General features: G+C 40.5%; 1 long non-coding RNA gene across 1 annotated transcript in view; it reads right to left on the bottom strand.

The window, feature by feature from the left end:
- Positions 1–705: 705 nt before the first annotated feature.
- The window catches only part of LOC140895678 (uncharacterized), a 62046-nt gene continuing 43815 nt past the window's right edge, over positions 706–18936 (bottom strand). Inside the window, exon 4 of the long non-coding RNA XR_012154308.1 lies at positions 706–1478. This is a non-coding gene — a long non-coding RNA (uncharacterized lncRNA). The remainder of the gene's footprint in view (positions 1479–18936) is intronic.

Genomic DNA, 18936 nt, shown 5'->3' with positions numbered 1-18936 from the left:
TGGCAGTCAGTCTAGGAGAACAAAGAAATCCCTGAAACGAATGAAGTCCACTTCTATGGCTGCTGGACCCCACAACAGCCATAGAAGTGGACTTCATTCGTTTCAGGGAATCAGAGGCTGCTGAGCATTCACACAGCTCCTCCCCCACCACAAGGTGTACAATAATGTAAAGCAAAGTGGGAGAACCTCCAGATCTTCTCCATCCTTGACCAAAACCCTCCTTATGTCTGGCTGACCAGCTCACATTCCCATTCCTTGGAGCAAGGTGAGTGGTATTTGTTGCCCTCTGCAGTTCAAAATAACATTTTTGCCATGATCTCAGTTTTGTATTCTCATGTTAAGATATAAAGTGTATATTTCCATGGTTTTCATTTCTACTTCATTTCTTGGAAGAGTGGAATTTATCTCCTCTTTACACTACTCATCACCATGGTATCTGAGCACCTTATTAATCACTAGGATGCCTTGTATTTACTCTACTATTTTGGCTTGTGCTCTTCCTACTCACAGGCTGTGAGCCTGCTACTCTTGAAGTAAGTTTCAGTGGGAGCAGGATCATGCTCTTTATTGCTTCCTTTATTCTTTTATTACTTTCTCAGTGCAGCAAGTCTCCATGATAGTTTCCACATTCATAGCTGTTTTGCCCTCCCCCACATACACACACAGTTTGTATGTAGTAGTATAAAGCATATACTTACCAACATGATAGGAAAGTAACACCAGCTTTATAGATGGAAAACGTTTAAGGTGAGCATGTGGCTAATTTTGAGCATTGTCGTTAGAACAACTGACTTTCCCATCCAGCGCTCAATATTGACAAATACAGAACAGGCATCTAATACTTCTGTTCCTTGTTAAAACAGAAAATCAGATCTTGATTTCCTTGCACTTATGCCCATTCAACAACAGATATTTTGGAGAGGTAGGTTTTGAGTTTCGATGTAGCCTTTTCTCTCTGTGTTTCTTAGCTGTTTCTTAAGTAATTCTACTCTGATTTTTAAAGGAGTCAGGGACCACATCAACTATCTTAGCTGGCTTCAATAAAGAGTATTCGGAATTCAAAATAAACTGTCCCACAGGGTATGCCTGCTAACAAATTTCCACTAATTGACATCAAACTGGTTAATTTCCACATAATAAGTGTTGACTGATTCAAGGGCTTGATTCAACTGACTAAGACTTTCCTTGCAATGCTCACATATAGGCAACCTGTTTGGAACACAGAGGGCAATATTTAAGGTCTTGCCAAATTCAAAGATGCTGGGACTTGGAACAGTGTTTTTAATCTTTAGCTCTTTTGGCTACTAATTATGTGGCAGAGGCATAAATTGGGTTTTGCAAATCATTATTTCCATTAGAAAGGTGTTGGAAGCAATTCCACTGAGGATTTCCCTCCTATTTATGCAGCTGTTACTCCCACGGGAGGAGGCCATTGCAGTCCTGGCTGAAGCATGGGCTTCTGTTCTGTTTCCACAGCACTTGGAAGAAAAACAAAATAGGACTAATGAAAAACACACACGGGAAATGCTTTATTATTTCATCATCCTCACCTACTGAGATCTGGCACCACTCTGTGTTTAGGAAGAACTTCTCCCGCCCTCTCTCTCTCTCTCTGAGTATGGTTATAGAAGGCTGACACTCTGTCATTTCCTGTCAGATCATTTCAGAGGAATTTGCTCTTATTTCCTCCCAGCCTCATCCTGGCCTCAGCATTGGCCACATGCCCCAACACCCATGCTGTGTTTACTTAACCACATGGAGCACTGGGCAGGCTATGCTAGAAATTCTGGGGCACCACACACCCATATTAGTGAAACATTGCAAAACTTACCCTTCTATTCTGGAAGAATTTACATTTCTGTAAGGAAAACACCCAGGGTTCAAAACAAACTTATCCAGAGTTTAGTCAGATTCTGTGTTGGTGAATTTTAACTTCTCCACAAAATTCTGACAAAAAGGTCATTCAACCAAAATCAGACTTGGTTGGATTTTAGGCATGTCAACAAACCTCCCCAGGAAATGCATCTTTTTCTTGATAGCTGTAGCTAGTCAAACATGGATAATATGCTTAATTTATCTATACATCTGTGAGTTCAAACTGCATTTCAGACCAATTAATCAGGACCATTTTAAAATCCAAATAAAATTAGATATTTAAATAGATAGAAATTAAATTGTGTAGAAATATTTAACACACCCAACAAATGTGTGAAAGTAAATCAACTGGCAACAGGACATTTATACTTGACATGTGAAGTTTTTCAGTGCTTAAAGTGGTCACAGTTGGATGCCTTTTAAAAAAAATAGACTTAAGTTACTAATAATCTTCATACTAAGATTTATGGTAAGGAAGGAAAAAAAGGTAAATTATCTGACTGAGGAGTCATATCTTCCTTCCCTGGCAGCACAAGGTTTGTTTTAATGCTGTTAGGAAAAGTCCAATTAAAATAATTTCTGTCAGAAAGCTAGGAGATATGTAGCTCCAGCCCCAGTTCAATGGTCTTGAGCTGGAATGACAAATCTTTCCTTAATTGGTACTTAATATGGTTGTGTGGGATTGGTAGTTTTCCGGGATAAAAGAAGATGGGAAATAGAAAACAGTGGAAATTAGATTAATAAATACTTCTCTCTGAAGTAGTTAAATCAACAACCATGATTTTGGGCATCGTTTATGAAATAATAGGTAACTAAGCGTATTTTATGAGATCTTTTAAATGGCACTTAAACACAAACACCTATCTTCAATGGAGAAAGAGAAACTAATGCCTGCCATTCCATTTACAACTCATTTTGTTCGTCCAGCCTGTTGTGAGGGTCTCAATCATTGCACACCTATGAAATTCTGTACTTCTATTGCTTGGAGCACTGTGGACTTCCTAGTGGATCTGTGGTCCCAGCTGAGACTGGAAAAAAACTACAGTTGTTCTTTTGATATCCTTTTTAGATTCATTTATTTTGCTTTATCACTGTTACTAAAATTTATTTAAACATAATAGATACAAACAAGAAAATAGCATACAACATTTCCATTGGCACACTATAGATTTTTCAAATATAATGAGCTATCAAAGAATTTTTAGGATTCATCAGTCGTCCTGGTACATATTTAAAAATGGAAGTTATTAGAAAAAGCCTCGATTGCCAAGATAAAAATATACCCTAAATTCTAATAGTATCAGAGGTATGTTTCTGTGTGATTGAATGTTTGCTATCAATTTAATATTACAGCATCATTATACATGTACAGGCCCAGATTCTGTCATCTTTAGTATTTATCAATAAAACTTCCCGTTTTAAATTAATTGGTCTGCTACAGGAGTAAAGTGCAACTCAACCTGAGGAAGGGTTGCAGAGTCTGAGCCATAGAAAGATGAATAGAATGATCAGGTCATTTAGTTTTCCTTTTGCTGTATAGTACATTTCCTAGTACTTTGTCCAGTTCAGATGTCCCAAGTGATGGGGCCTCCATCACTTACTAGGGAGAGTTTATTACACAGTTTAATAGATCTCATTGTCAGGATGGTTTTCCTGATATTCAGCCTAAGTCTTCATTCTTATTTCTTGGTATACTGTCTTTTTTACCTCCTTGCTGCTTACATTCTTTAAATATTGGAACAATAGATTATCTCATACCACTGTTAGTCATACTCATTTAGGCAAGCTATACACTTGTAGCACTCTTGACCTTTCTTCATATTTCAGTCCTTCTGGGTTCTCCTAGTAATTAAGGCCAATCAAAAAATATTGAGTATTTTCAGTGAACATTTTTTAAAAAGTAACATTTTTGTTTTGTTTTTGAATGGAAAAATTCAATTCCATAATGAACTGAACGGAAGCATAACATGTTATGTTGAGTAAATAATATATGACAAATATCATATTTGACGTATTTAGCCTCTTTTTCTGCTCATGGACAATCCCTGAGATGACAGTGATTGTCTTGAATGTATTCAACAACTCTTTACCTCAATGAGCTGATCATGAACAATTTTGCTGAGAATACTCACTACTTGATAGTCAAAATCTGAGCTAAGTTGCTTACTTGTGATTTGGCAGATAAGTCATATCAGTCTTGCCATCTTGGCATTTATACCAAAATCATCATGGTCCTAGAGGAGCATCTTAAAATAAAACAAAGCAAGTGTTTATTGCCAGACAGTTCTCTCAATCCTCAGCTCCTGAAATATAGAGTCTAATCCCTGACTGGATGAATTGGCAAGGAGAAGGGGAGAGGAATTGATTACTGGAGCAGGGAGGAGCCTGAAGGGATTTGCGCCTCCTCACAACTTCATCCTGTACTGAACTTGGTATTGGCCATGAGAAAATGCAAAGAAAAAGAAAAGTGGTTGAGTCAGGAATGCCACTGCCTAATTACTCCTCCTTAGGGCATGTTTACACTTAAAATGCTGAATTGGCACAACTGCACCGATGCAGCTATGCTGCTTTAGCACTTTAACAAAGATGCTCTACGCCTACAGGAGAGATCTCTCATATCGGCATAGTTAATCCTCTTACCAGAGAGGCAGTAGCCAGGTCAATGAGAGAAGCTTTCCCAGCAACATAGCGCGGTCTACACGGTGGGTTAGGTTGGGATAACTACGTCACCCAAGCGTGTGGATTTTTTATACCCTAGTGACCTAGTTATACCAATATAGGTCTGTAATGTAGACCAGACCTCAGATAGGTATTTGAAACACTATATCGCCAAAGCTAAATATCAGAATTTGATTTTATTATTTGCTCAGTGTTGATAGTGTGCTAAGTACCAGGAAAGAGACAATTCCTGTTCTGAAAAGCTTCCAAACAACTATGACCTAACTTTTTTTTGGATTTTGGTCCACTGTGCCTAATAGCAGCCAAATTCTGATGCAATCCTAGCACCTAATGACATACTATTCATATTTTTCTTTGAGGAAAGTGATTGGTGGCAGTGTTTGTTAAGCACAGATCCATTTTACCAGGACACGTGCACATACATTGTGATTCCTCATGTCGTTTAGGAAATGGTTGTGCACTCTCTCTAGTTGAGGCCTGATGGTCCTATCCTTTAAACTGATGTATATCAGGAGGAACTTCCCAGAAATCAATGTCATTACAACAGTGTAAGATAGAATCATGCCTTGTATGTTTTTAAAGGAAGTTCAATAATGCATATTTGGTAAATTGACATTACTTTACAATAATTCAACTGTAATGCACACAAAACTAAGATCCATTACTTTCAAATAGGAGAATGCTATGTATACAGTAAACTTACTTTGCTTCAACAGACTTGTACAAGGACTTGTTTTCATTAAATCTGGCTTGAATTCAACTTAAAATATTGTTTTCTTTCTTTTTTTGTCTTCCTGTCCATAACTATTCCTCTGCAGTGTGAAAATACCACAGCCTATGTTTGATGTCTTCACCACAGTGGAATGCTTTTAAATTTAATGAAGAGTTGCAATAAATCAGTACATTTCATTCTGCTTTCTATCATCAACACATATATACTTTCTTTAGTATTAATCCCCTCAGAGATTCTTAGAAATCAGAGGGACAGGCTAGAAGTAATTGTTGTTAACTTGTAAAAGGGTGGTGCTGGCATCATACCTGATAGTTATCTTGTCTTCATCTGAAATAACATTTTGATATTGCCCAATTATTAATTCTTTGATATTAGCAGTAAAACAGCATGGGATGGACTATGACATTTAGCCCAGCCCTGCTTTGGGGTGGTGAAGCCCATGGGACTGCTCACTGTACATAAAATTAAGCATGTTCATAAATCTTTGCAGGATTGGTACCTTAGATTGTAAACTATTTGGGGCAGGGACTATATCAAACTTTGTGCTTTTGTTCAAAACTAGCATAATGCATCCTGACTGATGGCTGTGGGTACTACTTTAATATTATACTAATTGTAATCATAAATCTCATGAGAACAGACTTTGTCAAGATTTCTGCTATATCTTAGTTCCAGACAAGTGGAAATACTTCGAGGATAGATTTTTCTCTAGGTATTTTAGTATTTACCCATCTGTTTTCAGTGCACGTTCAGAACAGGAAATACAGATGGGAGTGAACCAATCGCCTGTTTCAACGCCTTGAACCTGAGAAATTTTGGATCCATATTTGAACTTCCCATCAGGATCCTTGCTCTATAATGGGCAAGACAAAAACCCAGGTCCTGTTGATGCTCCCAAAATTTGGGAAAGCTCAGACCCATCTCTACCCGGAAGTGATAAAATACACTAAGAATTTATAAATAACACGTACACGCTCTCATCTCATTGGTATAATTTGAACCTCATTAAAGCCTTTGGTCAATTTAAGTTTGGATAAAGATCCAAGTGAGCTCTTGTACTATCAGAACCAGTTTTCCCACCCCTCTTCCCAGTGACATAATTATATCTTAATTTAAATAACTCTAATTAAACAACACTCTTCTATGAGAGGCATTGGCTTTAGAGGGTTTATTCCTATGTCTAAATGACAATAGTAACCTATTAAGTAAAAGTGAAAACAGAGACGAATTATCTCATAGACTTCTTGATTTCTCTGGGTTTTTTTTATATGCTTTGGTGAAATGGAGACTGAGTATGTGATTTTTACAAATAAGAGTCTATATTGTAGACATTTGTTATGTGCAGAGCCAGTGCGAGGCATAAGCAGACTAAACAATTGCTTAGGGCCCTGAGCAGCTCCAGGGCCCCCCCTATTAATTATAAGTATGTGGTGTGTGTGTGGAGGGGGGGCAAAATATTCCTGCTTAGGGCCGCCAATGGGCTAACACTGGCACTGGTTATGTGATGTGATGTCTGGCTTCTTGGTGGTCTGAAATTGTATTAGAACTCTGTTTATTAACCGAGGTTCCACTAGGGTCCAAGGTATCAGTCCCTAAAGTCATCACATTATTGTCTAGAAAAGCTAATTTAGGTCATATTTAAAGGTGTTTTATTTTCACTTATCTCTTCCTCTGAGTTCTGGACTCATGATAACTAAGGTACCTGACTTATAGGTAGGGCAAGACAAGAAATAGTCCCAGTAAACATTTTTAAACTATTACTAATAAAACATTCCTAAAATAGTTATCTGCTGTATATTCATTATATCCAAAATGCTCAATGGCATAAACAGAATTAAAATGTTATTGGCACTTTGTTTGGGATGATCTGCATCAGGACTTGAACTGGGGGAAAGGCAGGGATATGGTGGTACTCTCATAGATTCTGCCCACAAGTCAAACTCTACCTACTTGAGTTAGCAAAATGACCATGCAGCACAGGTGCTGAAACTAGGGATGCTGGGGGTGGTGCTGCACCCCCTGGCTTGACATGGTTTCCATTATATGCAGGGTTTACAGTTTTGGTTCAATGGCTGTCAGCACCCCCACTATAAACACTGTTCCAGCACCTCTGCCATGCAGGTATTAATCAGACAATGTCCACTGGGCTTCTCAGCTTGGCATCCCCTCACCTGGGTCAGATGCACCCTTGGACAGACCAGATTAAGACATAGCATAGGCTTAGATCCTTATCTCCTAGATTTGTGTGATGATCTCAGAATCTAAGTTCATTTAAAAAATATTTTTAGCCCTCATGGTTCTAAAGAAAAGTCTCAAAATGTGACCTTAGTGTAATCAATATATCGATGTCTGTCTGCCTGAGTCTGCTGACAGCCTCCAGCAGAAGGCAGGGAAGAAGCACTTGGCTTCATATCCATAACCAGAGCATTTCTCAGGGGAGGGAAGTGCTGGCTTGTTGCATTGCTTGGATGTCCACTTAGCTCTGTAGCAGTGGCTCTCTCAGTGGGATTTGGATGTAGTCCTGATTTCTGTGGAATTGGCTTCTCTTTGGTGAGGCTTAAATACACTGTAGGGCTCTGCTCCACCCATATAACCTTTAGACTCCACAGGTCCTACTGAGGGGAGGAAATCTTCCCCCAAATTGTATCCACTTGTGCCACCAAAATAAGACTTGACTCCCAAGAGATAGAGTGATGATTACAGATCTGCAACTTTCTTATATGCTTTGCAAGCCGTGAAATAGTTTAGCAAATAGTTTAAATAATCATCATTGAGCATCTGAGTTAATACTCCATTGTGATGAAATGAGTACTCACTCCCCTCAGAGCTATTGTTTCAGACTCTCTGCAAATGAAGGTATGTGTCACTACATTGGTTTATACTTGTGAAGAAAACCTTGAAAATATTAAATATGGGCTACAGACTTCATTTTTTTAAAATGAAAACTGAGGTTCTGGAGAACAATACAGCAGCCTCGGAAAAGTGCCAGGTTACCAACTCAACGTGACTTTCTTAGGCCGATTTGAGCCCTTATCTCTATCTTTCTCTTGTGGCTTTTGCAGTTATGTGGAATGCAGCCATCCCAAACTCATGCTAATAAAACCTATACAACTCAAAAATGAAACCTTTTTAAAGCCAGTATTTATTTATTTAGGAGCTGTTGGATGCTAAACAAATCTTTTAAAAAACTATCAGATTTCTGTTATGTTATCTGTTATGATAGTTATGTTACTATCTGTTATGATAGTTATGTTACTTAGCAGCAGATAATACATTATCTGAAAGATGACTGTGATGAATGCCATCTATGTACAACATATTGTAATTTAAAGTGCAGAGTACTTGAATATAAAGAAGTACTAGTAAGAAACGTAATTAGAGTTTTGGAACACCCATCGACTAATCAACCCTTTGCACATGTGCAGTGAAATACCTAGGCTATAAGGTTTCCAATTGTCTTTGCTATTAATGTATGACAGCTATACTTTACGTTTTGCCTTGGGCTAAACTCATTTTCTGTTGACTACATCTAAGGCATATAGCCAACTCTTAAGTTCACTTTGGGGTTATGAGGTTTACATTTTATAGGTACTAACGTATAGATACAACAGTTAGCTGGATGTTTTATAATTGGAGTCTCACTCTCCTTTTGTGGGCACTGAACCAGATCGGCTGTATTAGTTTATTGCCCAGAACTCTTCACATTGAATTACTTAAGTTGCTTGTTCATAAAAGAAAAAAAGAAAAAGAAAAAGAGTCTGCTAGCTTTGTGTAAATTCACCGTCAATTTATATTGAAATACAGGGTTTTGCCACTGGTTTGCTTTTTGTTTTTGTGTGAAGATAACTGTGTAACTAATGGTTGGCTCTACTGAACAATTGCATTATTGTTGCACTTAAATTGATCCTAGAGGCCCATTTTAGTGTGATAAAAAATTATAAATGCATAAATTAAACTCTTTCAAAGTACAGGCATTTTACAACAGCTAATAACTTCAGAATTGATCTCTTTTGCCTATTTTTAAAAAAAATGTGTGTGTATATAGCGCACATGGGGATCATTCAATGGTTTAATTACTCTTTATTTCTGGTGTTTACTGAAATTGTACATCTCAGATGCACTGGACCAAATTCTGCTCTAAATTACCTGTGTAACACCAGTAATCCCTGTGAAGGACTGCAGTGAGCAGAATTTGGACTACTGTGTTTTTTTTTAATGTATTTTAAAATAGAGCCCTATTGAAAAGTAAAAATTTGTTAAGTAATCCTGCAGGGTATCCAGTCCAATTTCAAAGGGCTTTTTTTGAAGGATGCAGATAAGTAACAATATCTTGCAAATTTATTATGTATGGATGCTCTTTTAACCAAGCACAGAACAAGACAGAGCTAGGAAAGAAACTGTCAATTTGTCAAAACCAGCCTTGTTTGAAATATATGCAATACAAACTTCAAGAATTCTTTGTATTATGGAGGAGAATAAGTGATGAACTGGAAAGGTTAGTTCTTATTGCAGACATCACTTAAACCTGTCTTCTTTTTATAGAACCATAGGTGTAGCTAGCACTTTTACAGGCATATAAAAAGACAAGGTACTTACCCTTGTAAGTTTACAATCTATACACTTATGCTTAAGCACTTTGATGGATCGGGGCCTTAATCAGACCAAACTCACAGTAAAAATGAAACAGAAAATTGTGGGCTAGGGAGAGAGCAGTAAAGGGAAAGTGAACACTGCTCTCGGGGAAGCACCCCTTAATCACATCAGATGGCACTGTACAAAACCCATAGAAGACAGGGTTTCTACCCCAAGAAGCTTACATGCACAGTTTGACAGACAGTGACACTTGCGACACATTAGATACCAGATAACCAGAATATGGATCAAAGCAGTCCAGACATCTGTTTTCCAACAAGCTTTTGCAGATTAACAGTGCCATGCTTCCTAGAAGAAATGTGATTTTAGGTTACTGGGATGAGTTTGAATAAAGGGATAGGATGATTTTCCAGTGAAGATGGAAATGGATCCAGTTCCAAGCATAAAGCGAAGCATGAAAGGAGGCATGAAAATGAGAAGGATAAGGATACTACAGGAACCTGCCAGAATGAAGAAAACGGTAGAAAGGAATCTTTCAAACCACAGGATAGAACAAACATGAGCAGCAGCACTAAGGCTAGGTTTGCCCACTGTGGCACTCATATAAGGGGCAGATCATGGCAGTCTACTGCAAAGAGAGAACAGTCTTTCGGGGGAAAATTGGCAGGGAAAATCAGGACATCTATTAGTTTTGCTTCCACCCAAAACCGAGATTTGTTTGGTCACAAAATAGTTCTAGCCACAGCCTCCAGGCAGAGACTCCATTTTCAATGAACAGTCACCCAAACAAAACTCTTCTTGCGCAAAGGTTCAAATAGAGCGACTACAAAAGGTGTGCATCCATCACTAATCTAATCCAATCCTAATTTTCTAAAAAGCAGGTGATTTGCCCATCTGGAATAAGAAAACATACTAGCCCTCCCCCAGGCTGGAGTCCAGGTATCCAAATCTGAGAACTTGTATACAGTAGAACATCAGAGTTACAAACACCAGAGTTACAAACTGACAGGTCAACCACACACCTCATTTGAAACTGGAAGTACGCAATCTGGCAGCAGTGCACTCATGAGCACGCGCGCGTACACACACACACAGAGTACAGCACTGTGTAAAATGTAAACTACTAAAAAAGGGACAGTTTACCAAAAAAAAGATTTGACAAGGTTAGAAACTGTTTCTGTGCTTGTTTCATTTAAATTGAGCAGCATTTTTTTCTTCATAGTGAAGTTTCAAAGCTGTATGAAGTCAATGTTCAGTTGTAAACTTTTGAAAGAACAATCATAACATTATGTTCAGGGTTATGAACGTTTCAGAGTTATGAACAACCTCCATTCCTGAGATGTTTGTAACTCTGAGGTTCTATTGTATGTCCTTTTAAGCCCAATCAATTAGAGCAGGCTTATCAGTTTCCTTCTAAAATCATTATTGTAATAGGCATAAATATAACATTAACATTTTGGGAAATTATTTTATAAATCTCATTTAATTATAATCATGAAATCAAAGCTGAACTAATTTTCACCTGAATTGCAATTAACACCACAGAAAAGCCCTCCAATCTTCTACTTTTGAGCAAAATGAATTCCTTTTTTTTACTAGGTGTGTCCAGCATTTAGCACAATGGGGCCATGATGCAAGTCTGTAGGTGCTATCATAATGCAAATAAATAATGATGATGAGTAAAAGTAACTCTACATATAACCTGAACACATTTAACTTTCTCAATTATGGATAAGTGTCCAAAACCTACCTGTGACTGCTGCCTCTTAATTACTCACTCACTTGCAAGTGGAGGAATCAGGTCTACTGGAACAGCCTCTGTATATATATATTATAGAAAAGAAACCAACTTAGTTGTGTAAACAACTATGTGAACTGTACCTCATCCGGCCCAAAACAAACGTGCTATCAATCACTATGGTAAGCTCATGATGGGTATGTGTGTGAGACCTTCAGAGCAGGAAGTGCATACAAAAACATTAACCAGTGTGCGAGTTCCAATCTCCAGTAAAGCCTTAGCTGCTACCGTAGCAATTCAAAGCAAATGAGTTCCCCATTAGCTGTCTCTTAACAACAGCAACAAAGTAACTTCTAGGTTTTTAAAATTAACTCACTGAAGAAAACTGTGCTCCCCTGCCAATGCCTAGGACACTGCACAGCCAGCTAGCATGGGTATAAATAGCAGTGCAGATGATAAAACAAGACTAAGAGTAGAGTGGAATGCCCATGCCTGAACCCCCAGGCTATATACCTATGTGGCTCTCTACATGCCCAGTCAGTGCTTCCCACATCCATGCTCCTGTTTTTAGCAGTGTAGTGTCCTCCTGCCTCCCCCCTGCCAAATCCTGTCAGTCCGGCATGTAGCTACACACCCTGGGTGACAAGTATGTAGGCTGGGGAAATATAAGAGGATGGTGGATGCACATCTGCACGTGGCCACCAACCACTGGTCTCCCTAGGAAGAGGCAGCACAGGAGCTGTGGGAGCTATTATTGTTTCATGAATTTCCCTCATCTGCCCAGGCAATAAACCTCAGCTAAGTCCTAGCTGTTGGCTAGGGTTCAGGATTTGCCTATATGTGGGGCCCTACCAAATTCATGGCAATGAAAAATGCATCACAGACCATGAAATCTGGTCTTTTGTGTGCTTTTACCCAATATTATACAGATTTCACAGGGGAGAGCGGTGTTTCTCAAATTAGGGGTCCTGACCCAAAAGGGAGTTGCAGGGGGGTCACAAGCAGAGGTGAAAGTAAGCCAGTCCAGGCTGGTACGGTGTACTGGCAAGAGCCAGTACAGTGTACCGGATTGGCTTCCCCAGGTGAGAGATTTAAAGAGCCTGGGACTTCTGGAAGCAGCCAGAGCCCCAGGCCCTTTAAATTGCCGTCCGAGCCCCCCTGTGGAGCCCCCCGGGTAGTGGAGGCGGCTGGGCGCCCCAGGGCTCAGGCGACAATTTAAAGGGCCCAGGGCTCTGCTACAGTAAAACCCGGGCCCTTTAAATCACCGCCAGAGCCCTGGGGTAGGGATAGCGGCAGCGGCCGGGGGCTCCAGCAGCGATTTAAATGGCCTGGGGTGGTAGCGGCGGCTGGAGCCCCAGGCCCTTTAAATCACTGCCCGAGCCCCGCTGCTGGTGCCCCGGTGTAGCAGCGGCAGGGCTCTGGCACTGATTTAAAGGGCCAGGGTTTCCCAGCCACCACTACCGCAACAGAGCCCCAGGCCCTTTAAATCTCCACCAGAGCCCCGGTCTAGGGGCAGCAGCCAGGAGCCCCTGTGGCTCCAGCATCAGGGCCCTGGCGGCAATTTAAAGGGCCCAGGGCTCCCCTGTGGTTGTGGCAGCTGGGAGTCCCTGGTCCTTTAAATCACCGCCGGAGCCCCGGGCTGCCACTGCTACCCCAGGGGCTCCGGCAGTGGGGCTCGGATGGCGATTTAAAGGGCCTGGAGCTCCCAGATGCCACTACCACAGCCAGAGCCCCGGGCCCTTTTAGTCTTGATTTAAAGAGCCCAGGGATTTAAATGCCCTGCCTCTTCCGGTTGAGCTCACGCCCGTTCCAGTTGATGCCCCGCCCTCTGCTCAGGACTCCAGTGTACCGCTAAGTCCTTTAAGCTACTTTCACCCCGGTCACAAGGTTATTTTAGGGGGGTCATGGTATTGCCACCTTACATCAGCATTGCCTTCAGAGCTGGTTGGCCAAAAAGCAGAGACTGTTGGCCGGACACCCAGCTCTGAAAGCAGCATCCCACCAGCAGCAGGGCAGAAGTAAGGGTAGCAATACCATACTGTGCCATCCTTACTTCTGCGCTGCTGCTGGCGACGGCTCTGCCTTCAGAGCTGGGCTCCTGGCCAGCAGCCGCCGCTCTCCAGCTGCCCAGCTCTGAAGGCAGCGCTGCCGCCAGCAGCCGTGCAGAGGTAAGTATTGCAAACCACTCCCCCCTCTCTCCCCCGAAATCCTTTTTGGATCAGGACCCCTACAATTACAACACCATGAAATTTCAGATTTAAATAATTGAAATCATGACATTTATGGATTTTTAAAATCCTCTGACTGTGAAATTGACCAAAATGGACCTTGAATTTGGTAGGGCCCTAACTATAGGGGACTGTAACTAAGACAATGGTATTCAATTCTGTATTTTTGTTTATTAAAAACTTTGAATTATAAAGTTTGCTATAGTTATATTGTCCTTTAAAAAGTACTCGCAACAGATATTAAGTTCAAGGGGATGGTTGATTTATTACAAGGCACTTTAATACTGGTTTTCAACTCCTTTTTTTGTGTGTGTTTTAAAATTCTACATCTAGTGCCAGTCACTGCCAGCAAATAGGACACTTACGCAAGATTCACTTTTCTTGAAAAATAACCCCCAAAACATTACTATTTGGAGTGCCTGAGATTTAAGAGTGAAAATATTTGTAACAAAAACCTTCCTGGAAATAAATCCATCAAACTAACAGTTGAAATATCCATATGAAATGACAAGATTGACAAACATCGGCATACCATAAATCTGTTCATATTCTTAAAAAAACAAAGAAATATAAATATAAATATCACTGTCTGGCCTGATACACCTTAGATTAAAATAACAATACAATACACACTTTATTTTGTGTAGTATCTCTGAGACTTTATCTCAAAGCACTTTAGAGTTAAATATGACATAATAGGCAGAAGAGAGAAACTACAGAGAATATGCACAGGAGAAGAGAAGTGTGTTCAGCTGAGATTTGAAGTCAGATTGAGAGTCAATGAGGTAGAGAGATAAAGAAAGGCTGTTCCAGATGGCAGGAGCTGCAGAGCAGAAGGCTGTCTCAACCACCAATTAATTTAATAAAACCCGCCAGTTTCATCCAGAGTGTTGCCTTCACCATGTTAGGAGCAAATGAACCCCAGACTTAAAATGAAACTAAGTGGTGCAAAACCACAAAAACCCAGTCCTAAGAAGTCCATGCTACACTTGCACATAGACTCCTGCATCGATACCTGGCACTCCCAGACTCCTGGGTTGAAACCCCCTGCATGCAGAATTGGGCAAGTTTCTCACAGATGTAATGGTAAGTATGTCATGAGGTTAAAACATTTGGTTTTCCTGCATCCAGTTTCTGTGAGGTGGTGAACACCTGCAAACCCCCACTGACTTCTACTGGTGATGCAGATGCTCAGCACCTGTCAGAATTTGGCCCACTTCTTTAAATCAAGCTGCCAACTGCAAGGGATAGGATCCCTTGGCTAGGCAAAGAGGGGCATGAGTTGGGGAAGTCACCCATGGTGTGTGCTTCTTGTGCAGTAGGAGTCATTGTAGTGAGGCCAAGCTGGCCACAAGACTCACCATATCATGAATCCTCCAGCCCTTTGATGACAGCAAGGATGCATAAGATATACAGAAGGCTACTTCAGCCAGTAGGTTGAAGCAACCTCCAGCTATGCAGCTACTTCTGATCATGGAAGGGAAGATTCCTCCCACTCATGTTCCTGCATGTCTGCCCTGTGCCCAGCCTGCTACTTGGACTGGGCTCTGGGGTTGTTGAAAAGCTGAACAATAGCATGGTATGAAGCTCAACACTGTTAAACCAGCATAAAACTGAAGTAACTCCACTGATCTCAGTATTTATATATTAAAATGAAGGAATGCTAGGAAAGGGCATCTATCACATGCTCTAGGCACTCTTCACAGAACTTAAGAATACATCACAGATAATACCCTGAGTGCAGCAGTACAAATCACGATAACCCATCACCAGCAAGTCAGGAAACTTTAAATCTCAATTCCCCAGCTTGTCAATTTCCCCAATGTCAAAGGACTAGCAAAAAAGACAATCTTTGCATTGTACCACAAAGGTCATAAGATTCAGGCTCCTTTAGACCATGGATTGGGGTGAATTCCAAAGCTGTGAGGTCACTCCAGGGATCACCCTGCCAACAGGTTTTTCTCATATATACCAGTGAGCTTCAACTCAGGTACCTCTGCTGATCTCAACTGCAGCAGTAGGGCACAGGGACAGAGGCAATCTCTCAGGTTAAGTAGGTCCTAAGGTATTTAGGGCTATGTCAAGGTTCCTCCCCCACTCTGAACTCTAGGGTACAGATGTGGGGACCTGCATGAAAAACCTCCTAAGCTTATCTTTACCAGCTTAGGTCAAAACTTCCCCAAGGTACAAAATATTACACCCGTTATCCTTGGACTGGCCGCTACCACCACCAAACTAATACTGGTTACTGGGGAAGAGATGTTTGGACGCGTCCTTCCCCCCAAAATACTTCCCAAAACCTTGCACCCCACTTCCTGGACAAGGTTTGGTAAAAAGCCTCACCAATTTGCCTAGGTGACTACAGACCCAGACCCTTGGATCTTAAGAACAATGAACAATCCTCCCAACACTTGCACCCCCCCTTTCCTGGGAAATGTTGGATAAAAAGCCTCATCAATTTGCATAGGTGACCACAGACCCAAACCCTTGGATCTGAGAACAATGAAAAAGCATTCAGTGTTTTACAAGAAGACTTTTAATAAAAAAAAAGAAGTAAATAGAAATAAAGAAATCCCCCCTGTAAAATCAGGATGGTAGATATCTTACAGGGTAATTAGATTCAAAAACATAGAGAACCCCTCTAGGCAAAATCTTAAGTTACAAAAAAGATACATAGACAGAAATAGTTATTCTATTCAGCACAATTCTTTTCTCAGCCATTTAAAGAAATCATAATCTAACACATACCTAGCTAGATTACTTACTAAAAGTTCTAAGACTCCATTCCTGGTCTATCCCCGGCCAAGACGACTACAGACAGACACAGACCCTTTGTTTCTCTCCCTCCTCCCAGCTTTTGAAAGTATCTTGTCTCCTCATTGGTCATTTTGGTCAGGTGCCAGCGAGGTTACCTTTAGCTTCTTAACCCTTTACAGGTGAGAGGAGCTTTCCCCTGGCCAGGAGGGATTTCAAAGGGGTTTACCCTTCCCTTTATATTTATGACAGGCTACGTAAAACCTAAAACTTTAAACGTCACACACAAACTCACAAGAAGCCAGTGCAGATGGTGGAGCACTCTGGATATGTTTGTAGTGAGAAACTCCACCTACCAAGCAGGCCACTGCATTCTGTATCAGCTTGGGGGGAGAGGGGTTGGATGGTTTTAAAGCCTGGCCCCAAATAGAGTACATTGCAGTATCTTCAGGACCGGCTCCAGGCACCAGCAAAGCAAGCCCGTACCTGGGGCGGCACAATTCCAGGGGGGCGGCATTCCGGCCAGCCTTTTTTTTTTTTTTTTGGCTTGGGCAGTTGCGCTCTCAGAGCTTGGGACAGCAAATTTTTTGTTGCGGCGGCAAAAAACCTAGAGCCAGCCCTGAGTATCTTATCTTTGGGTGATGACAGTCACAACCACTTGGCCATATGTAAATGATAAAAAAACCTGGCCAGGCCATTGATTGCTACTACCGGAATCATCTAGTTCCAGCTAAGAGACCAACTGGATCGCTAGATTATGAACCTGATCAACAAATAGACACGCACACTCACAACTGAAGGGTTTTCTTGCCATGTCTTTCAAGATGTGCTCACATAAATCTGGAGTAAGACAGTGGTGAATCAGACCCTACATGCTGAATCAAAGAAGACCTAGTTTCACAAGACATTTTAGTTCTTTGCTTAATGTCTAAAATACAATACAATACACTAAAAATCCAGATTTGGGCTATTGGACAGATGATAATAAAAAATGCCATGTTAGATTTCCACTTATTCGATCAGTCATTAAAAAGATTTACAGTTCATACCAATATCAGATTATAAAAATTGGGGCCCTCCATAAATTAAAAGGGCTTACTCTTGTTGTCATGTAATAAGAACAGTATTATGTCATATCTGAAAAGGTCTAAGGGCCAGAAAACAAGAGGTAATGAGAAGTGATCTTAAAAGCATATAAGAAATTTTAAAAGCAGATTACTGTAGAATGTAATGAAATATTAGTTAAAAAGGTAACTTGCCAAAATAACACTAAACTAACACTTATCCCTGTAATAGCCTTCATGGCAAAATTAGTAATACACTATTTTTTATTAAAGAGAGTCTGATATAATGACACTAAATTCCATGCAAATATTCTAGTTACTCAGGAGTAATTTATTGTAGTTTAACTGGAAATTTTTTCCCTTGGATCTTAAAAGATTTTACAGCCTCAATTTTAGCACTTTTACTCCTAATAATCAATATTGATTTTACTGTATTTTTTTTATTAATTTGTCTTGTTTTATATAGGATCCAAATCTCAATACAGTGTATAAAGTGATATATTATCTTCATTCTAAAATCTCATTCATTTAGTTAAATATTTTGGATCATCAATAGATCATTTTGCTAACATTACAAAAAGACAAAATAGAACAAAACCTTGTTTTCTGTTCATTGGGAAGTGGCGATTTTGTGCTATGAACAAATAGGTAGATGGCCATGGAAGGAAGAAAGAAAAAGAAAACAGGCAGGATGGTCCAGTGGCTTGCTTGTAGCTTTGAAATGCTATTATCTTTTCTCACAGATTTTTACTATAGAGCAGAATCTCTAATTCAATGCATGAGTTTCACCTGAGTCCATATCATATCCTCCTGCAGTAATCTCAGTGAGAACGGGAAAGAGGCCTCAGGAAACTGGACAAGATGTCCCCCACAGAGCTTCCACTACATGCTGTCCTCAGGAAAGAGAGTTTGTGGCCTAGCAGAGGGGGCAGATGTGGCATCCTTCTCCCCTGCAGTTTAAGAAGTTGCTGGAAACTCAAACTCCAACCCAGCATATTCATGGGCATCTGTATAGGGGCTCCTCCTTTCTTCTGTTCTCCATCCTTTTTCCCTCTAAGCAGCATGATTCCCTCAGGAGCCATGACATGTTTGCCTCTCACCCCTGTGGCCAAATCTTTAACTTCGCACTCTGTCCTGGCCCCTTGAAGAAAAGTCAATACTGCTTCTCGCTGTATTAGCTATGTTGGTCTTTGAGGAGATCATGCTGTGCAGGATGACTGCTCCCCAGTTCTACCCACCCTGAGGTGCCTTTCCACAGCACCATACTCTCAG

This window comes from Lepidochelys kempii, chromosome 11, assembly GCF_965140265.1.
Source record: "Lepidochelys kempii isolate rLepKem1 chromosome 11, rLepKem1.hap2, whole genome shotgun sequence".
Lineage (NCBI taxonomy): Eukaryota > Metazoa > Chordata > Testudines > Cheloniidae > Lepidochelys > Lepidochelys kempii.
The sequence above is the reverse complement of the archived record's forward strand: the minus strand, read 5'-3'. Positions and strand labels throughout refer to the sequence as shown.